Source organism: Oncorhynchus masou, unplaced genomic scaffold (genome assembly GCF_036934945.1).
Source record: "Oncorhynchus masou masou isolate Uvic2021 unplaced genomic scaffold, UVic_Omas_1.1 unplaced_scaffold_1817, whole genome shotgun sequence".
Classification (NCBI taxonomy): domain Eukaryota; kingdom Metazoa; phylum Chordata; class Actinopteri; order Salmoniformes; family Salmonidae; genus Oncorhynchus; species Oncorhynchus masou.
In genome coordinates, this window is record NW_027008333.1 from 30,001 (window position 1) to 37,500 (window position 7,500).

General features: G+C 47.3%; 1 pseudogene; it reads right to left on the minus strand.

The window, feature by feature from the left end:
* LOC135532325 (myotubularin-related protein 4-like) overlaps positions 1–7,500 on the minus strand; it is a 97,869-nt pseudogene that overhangs the window by 20,784 nt on the left and 69,585 nt on the right.

Here is a 7,500-nt window from a genome sequence, read left to right on the forward strand (position 1 = left end):
TACAGTTAGGATAGTACTCTGAAATATACACAGTTAGGATAGTACTCTGAAACATACACAATTATACTACAGTTAGGGTAGTACTCTGAAACATTTTTTTATTTTTTATTTTACCTTTATGTTACTAGGCAAGTCAGTTAAGAACAAATTCTTATTTTCAATGACGGCCTAGGAACAGTGGGTTAACTGCCTGTTCAGGGGCAGAACGACCATCTTAACGACCATTCCATCTTAAATGGAAGAAGTTTGGAACCACCAATACTCTTCCTAGAGCTGGACGCCCGGCCAAACTGAGCAATCGGGGAGAAGGGCCTTGGTCAGGGAGGTGACCAAGAACCCGATGGTCACTCTGACAGAGTTCCAGAGTTCCTCTGTGGAGATGAGACCCTTCTGGAAGACTTGTCAGGATCGAGGGAAAGATGAATGGTGCAAAGTACAGAGAGATCCTTGATGAAAGCATTCTGGAACAGGTCAGGACCTCAGACTGGGGTGAAGGTTCACCTTCCAACAGGACAACGAACCCTAAGAACACAGCCAAGATAAAACAGGAGTGTCTTCAAGGACAAGTCTCTGAATGTCCTTGAGTGGCCCAGCCAGAACCCGGACTTGAACCCGATCAAACATCTCTGGAGAGACCTGAAAATAGCTGTGCAGCAACGCTCCCCATCCAACCTGACAGAGCTTGAGAGCATCTGCAGAGAAGAATGGGAGAAACTCCTAAAATACAGGTGTGCCAAGCTTGTGGCATCACACCCAGGAAGACTGTAATCGCTGCCAAAGGCGCTAAAACAAAGTACTGAGTGAAGGGTCTGAATACTTATTAAATACTTATTACTACTTTTTTTTTTACGTAGAATTTTTTTCTAAAAAACAGTTTTTGCTTTGTCATTATGGGGTATTGTGATGTCATTATGGGGTATTGTGATGTCATTATGGGGTATTGTGATGTCATTATGGGGTATTGTGATGTCATTATGGGGTATTGCGATGTCATTATGGAGTATTGCGATGTCATTATGGGGTATTGTGTGTAGATTGATAAAAACAAAATATATATATTTTAAGCAATTTTAGAATACGGCTGTAATGTAACCAAATGTGGAAAAAGTCAAGGGGTCTGAATACTTTCTGAATGGAGAGCAAAAATAAATCAGACTACGGTTAAGGTAGTCCTCTGTAACACCCAGGAACGCACAACATATCAGTCACATGGGGTTTTAATACTCTGCAGACACAAAGTACGATTTCTCTCTGCTGCTTAGGGACGGTCAACATGTACATCTCTACTGCTTAGGGACTGTCAACATGTACATCTCTACTGCTTAGGGACGGTCAACATGTACATCTCTACTGCTTAGGGACTGTCAACATGTACATCTCTACTGCTTAGGGACTGTCAACATGTACATCTCTACTGCTTAGGGACGGTCAACATGTACATCTCTACTGCTTAGGGACTGTCAACATGTACATCTCTACTGCTTAGGGACTGTCAACATGTACATCTCTACTGCTTAGGGACGGTCAACATGTACATCTCTACTGCTTAGGGACTGTCAACATGTACATCTCTACTGCTTAGGGACTGTCAACATGTACATCTCTACTGCTTAGGGACTGTCAACATGTACATCTCTACTGCTTAGGGACGGTCAACACGTACATCTCTACTGCTTAGGGACTGTCAACATGTAAATCTCTGGCTGCTTAGGGACTGTCAACATGTACATCTCTGGCTGCTTAGGGACTGTCAACATGTACATCTCTACTGCTTAGGGACGGTCAACACGTACATCTCTGCTGCTTAGGGACTGTCAACATGTACATCTCTACTGCTTAGGGACGGTCAACACGTACATCTCTACTGCTTAGGGACTGTCAACATGTAAATCTCTACTGCTTAGGGACTGTCAACATGTACATCTCTGGCTGCTTAGGGACTGTCAACATGTACATCTCTGGCTGCTTAGGGACTGTCAACATGTACATCTCTACTGCTTAGGGACGGTCAACACGTACATCTCTACTGCTTAGGGACTGTCAACATGTACATCTCTGGCTGCTTAGGGACGGTCAACATGTACATCTCTACTGCTTAGGGACGGTCAACATGTACATCTCTACTGCTTAGGGACTGTCAACATGTACATCTCTACTGCTTAGGGACTGTCAACATGTACATCTCTACTGCTTAGGGACTGTCAACATGTACATCTCTACTGCTTAGGGACTGTCAACATGTACATCTCTGGCTGCTTAGGGACTGTCAACATGTACATCTCTACTGCTTAGGGACTGTCAACATGTACATCTCTACTGCTTAGGGACGGTCAACATGTACATCTCTACTGCTTAGGGACGGTCAACATGTACATCTCTACTGCTTAGGGACGGTCAACATGTACATCTCTACTGCTTAGGGACTGTCAACATGTACATCTCTACTGCTTAGGGACGGTCAACATGTACATCTCTACTGCTTAGGGACTGTCAACATGTACATCTCTGGCTGCTTAGGGACTGTCAACATGTACATCTCTACTGCTTAGGGACTGTCATCATGTACATCTCTGGCTGCTTAGGGACTGTCAACATGTACATCTCTACTGCTTAGGGACTGTCAACATGTACATCTCTACTGCTTAGGGACTGTCAACATGTACATCTCTGGCTGCTTAGGGACGGTCAACATGTACATCTCTACTGCTTAGGGACAGTCAATATATACAGTGGGGCAAAAAGTATTTAGTCACCCACTTAAAAAGATGAGAGGCCTGTAATTTTCATCATAGGTACACTTCAACTATGACAGACAAAATGAGAAGAAAAAATCCAGAAAATCTCATTGTAGGATTTTTAATGAATTTATTTGCAAATTATGGTGGAAAATAAGTATTTATTTATTATCCAGAGAGACTCACAAAAGCAATAATGGCTAAGAGCTCAAGGGCACAACGACAGGTTTTTCACCTGGTCGGCATGGGGATTTCAATCCAGCGAGATTTTGGTTACCGGTCCATCGCTCTTAACCGTTAGGCTACCTGCCCGCCCCTAGATAACCTGATTCATTAGCTGTCTCCCAGCTCAGAACACACGAGTCGGTCAGACTGACGCAGTTTTGAAGGTCAACCAGACACGATGTGACAGGCTTCAATAACAGGAGCTCTTAGGAGGAATGACAACCACAGTACGGGTGTGATGTAACACCTCTCTGGCTGTTCTACTAGGAGGCATAAAAGATGAGACATATGTGAGTATGGTGCCTGACAAAACAACCAGGTTAGGAGACAACATCCATCCACTGTATTGCGTGTGTGTACTGACCTTCACACTCACAGCCACCTCCCTTGGCACGGTTGGCCACTGCAGCGGTGTAAGAACGAGCGTCGAGGATAAGAAGTTTTTGTGGCGCAGTGTTGGCATCAGGGCCTGGGCATCCTGTCAGAGAGGAGTCTGAGGGAGGGAGAGAGGAGGTTTTAGATTTAGTGGTGGGGTGTGGGTAGACAGGTAGAAACAGAATGAGGGACGGCGAGAAAAAGAGATGGATGGCGCAGATAAACAACAGGTAGAGAGAATGAGAGATGGCGAGTTAGGAGAGAGCGAGGGAGAGATGGTGAGAGAGCGAGGGAGAGACGGAGAGAGGGAGAGAGAGCGAGGGAGAGATGGCGAGTTGGGAGAGAGCGAGAGGGAGAGACGGAGAGAGGGGAGAGAGAGATGGCGAGTTGGGAGAGAGCGAGGGAGGGAGAGACGGAGAGAGAGCGAGGGAGAGATGGCGAGTTGGGAGAGAGCGAGGGGAGAGACGGAGAGAGGGAGAGAGAGATGGCGAGTTGGGAGAGAGCGAGGGAGAGACGGAGAGAGGGAGGGAGAGACGGAGAGAGAGCGAGGGAGAGACGGAGAGAGAGCGAGGGAGGGAGAGACGGAGAGAGAGCGAGGAGAGACGGAGAGAGAGCGAGGGAGACAGGAGGGTTAAACAGAGAGAAGGGGTTAGGAACAGGGCGTGATGATCGATAGTGCTGGCTCAGCTCGTCCCCTGTAGAAAATCAATATCTCCTCCTGATGATGACCACTGCAGCACTGCTTAGTAACATCTACCACAACGACGGGCGACAAACCTCGCTAGGGGACGGTGATTGGTGGGTGGGGAAGAGCCTCATCACGCAGAAACATCTCAGAAAGACATTACTCACAAAATGTCTAGGGCAAGGATTCCAAATAGCATCTTAAGTTCATCTTGTCTGTCTGCCTGCCTGACTCTGTCTGCCTGACTGTCTGTCTGTCTGTCTGCCTGACTCTGTCCGTCTGTCTGTCTGCCTGCCTGTCTGTCTGCCTGCCTGACTGTCTGTGTTAGAGCCGATTTGGACATATTTGTATAAAAGACCGAACATATGGAGCTCCATGTATATTTGTGTAAATATATTAAATATGAATGTAAATGATGAAATATTAGGTACGTACCTTTATGATTTATATTTACCTGATTGAGATGTATTCATTTGTTGTTAGTGTTGTTAGTGTAACTCAGTTTTTGCCCCCCTCTTGCCTATTCATTGTATTGTGGTAAGTGTGTTAGGATAAAGGCAGGAAGTTGGGCCTTCGGGAGAGGGAGTCCTTGCTAGATGCGGGAGCGGTATAGTTTTTTGACCATACAGACATACAGACATGATGTGTATTTTCCATATCAAGTATTCTATGCTTTAAGTTGATTGGAGAATAATTTATTTGTTAGATATAAGAAGAATAAACATTTTTGTTGCACCATATCCCTGGATGTCATCGAATGTTTGGCCGTTTGGAAACCTTGAGTGTGTACCAAACAACCCCGCTTCAGGCTTGGGCAGTGGCTATGGTAAAGACGAAAGGAAGCCACTACAGTCTGTCTGTCTGTCTGCCTGCCTGACTCCGTCTGTCTGTCTGCCTGACTCCGTCTGTCTGTCTGCCTGACTCCGTCTGTCTGTCTGCCTGACTCCGTCTGTCTGTCTGCCTGACTCCGTCTGTCTGTCTGCCTGACTCTAGGATCCTATGGTTCTAGCTTCGCCTTAAGATACTTGTGTCATACTGTTCTCTCTCCATGACAATGACTGATGCACCAAGTCTGCTACCAGCAGGACCCTGCACAGCGTCTACCACCAAGCCATAAGCTCCCGAGTGGAGCAGTGGTCTAAGGCACTGCATCTCAGTGGTGTCACTACAGTCCCTGGTTCGAATCCACACTCTATCACATCCGGACGTGATTGGGAGTCCTATAGTGCGGTGCATCGTCTGGGTTTGGTCGTCATTGTTAATAGGAATTTTTGTTCTCAATTGACTTGCCAAGTTAAATAAAAGGTTCAATAAAATCAGACCCGCTGAATAGTTAATGAAACGGTTACACAGGCTCCACGACCCTCACCGGACTGTACCGGTCGACTGTCCTTACACAGGCTCCACGAGCCTCACCGGACTGTACCGGCCGACTGTCCTTACACAGGCTCCAGGACCCTCACCGGACTGTACCGGCCGACTGTCCTTACACAGGCTCCAGGACCCCCACCGGAGTGTACCGGCCGACTGTCCTTACACAGGCTCCACGACCCTCACCGGACTGTACCGGCCGACTGACCTCACACAGGCTCCAGGACCCTCACCGGACGGTACCGGTCGACTGACCTCACACAGGCTCCAGGACTAGCCACCATGTTCACCAAGGTCAACCATGTTCACCAAGCTTTTGGTGATTTGACACCTTGACTTCTTAGGCACCGGTACAATGGTCGTCACCTTCCATGATTTTGGCACTGTACAGGTGCTCAGTAGGAGTTGAAACAGTCGTGTGAAGACACCCTTGAGCTGGTCGGCGCTGACCTTCAGGACTTTGCCCCGTGGTCAGTCTGGGCCCGGGTGCTTTGTGTGACTTAATCGTTAACAAGCATGAGGCCACCTCTGTTACCTCTTATCTGGACAGGAGAGGATTTGAGGATAATCTCATATATTTGTTTACATTCGTCTTTGAAATCAACGGTGTCAAATCTTCCACGAAAACAGTTAAGGTTATTTACAAAGGATCTTTTTTAATTTTACCAGGCAAGTCAGTTAAGAACAAATTCTTATTTTCAATGACGGCCTAGGAACAGTGGGTTAACTGCCTGTTCAGGGGCAGAATGACAGATTTGTACCTTGTCAGCCGGGGATTTGAACTTGCAACCTTTCGGTTACTAGTCCAACGCTCCAACCACTAGACTACCTGCCGCAGCAGGAAGTGTTATTGTTCTCTCTTTTCCTTTCTCTTCCCTCCCTCTTCCCATTGCATTAGGACCCGTCCCATGCTCGTCCATTGCATTAGGACCCGTCCCATGCTCGTCCATTGCATTAGGACCCGTCCCATGCTCGTCTTGGATTGCCTGTACAGAACCTCTGCTCCACTTCATCCTTGAAATCTTTTTTTGCTTTCCATGTTTATTTATTTATTTATTTTAAATTTTACCCCTTTTTCTCCCCAATTTCGTAGTATCCAACTATCTTGTCTCATCGCTACAACTGAGCTCGGGAGAGACGAAGGTCGAAAGTCATGCGTCCTCCGATACACAACCCAACCAAGCCGCACTGCTTCTTAACACAGCGCGCATCCAACCCGGAAGCCAGCCGCACCAATGTCTCGGAGGAAACACTGTGCACCTGGCAACCTTGGTTAGCGTGCACTGCGCCCGGCCCGCCACAGGAGTCGCTGGTGCGCGATGAGACAAGGATATCCCTACCGACCAAACCCTCCCTAACCCGGACGACGCTAGGCCATTTGTGCGTCACCCCACGGACCTCCCAGTCGCGGCCGACTGCGACAGAGCCTAGGTGCGAACCCAGAGCCTCTGGTGGCACAGCGAGCGCTAGACCACTGCGCCACCTGGGAGGCCCACTTTCCATATTTTTTTGACCTGAATTACTTTCCTTTCTCCATTACAGCATCAGTAGCTCCGTTCAGGAATGAAAACTTCTCGGTCTCTTCACCGAGGCACATTTTCAAGTCCTTAGACTTGTTGTAATGACGGTATCCTCACAGAACTGGATGTATGATGTAACGCTGTCTGTCACCTCGTGGGGGATCCCTACGTGAGCCAAAAGTACACCTCCCAGTCTGTGGCATCAAAGCAATCCTTGAGCTCCTCCCTGCTCTCCTCTTTCCATACCGGAATAGATTTCTCTACAGGGTTTTTCAGAAAGTGTCACCTGCACCTCGGTAGGAGACGGTCTGATTCCTAGATGGGTGATCTGCACATTGTCTTCAAATGAGTCCTCTACGTTGCCATAACACTGATGCAAGGACACGAGTTGGACAGGTGACGTAATGTTGCAGTAGGAGAGAGAGCCTATAAAAATCCCCGAGCACAAATACTGTCTGGTCAGTTGATTGTGGAAAACAGTCTGTAATCCTATCAGCAGCTTCCTTATTGTGAAATCCAGACACAGAGACCAGAATAACAGTCATTTTCCGAAATCGCATTTCGTAAATTGATATTGGTAGATTGGTCT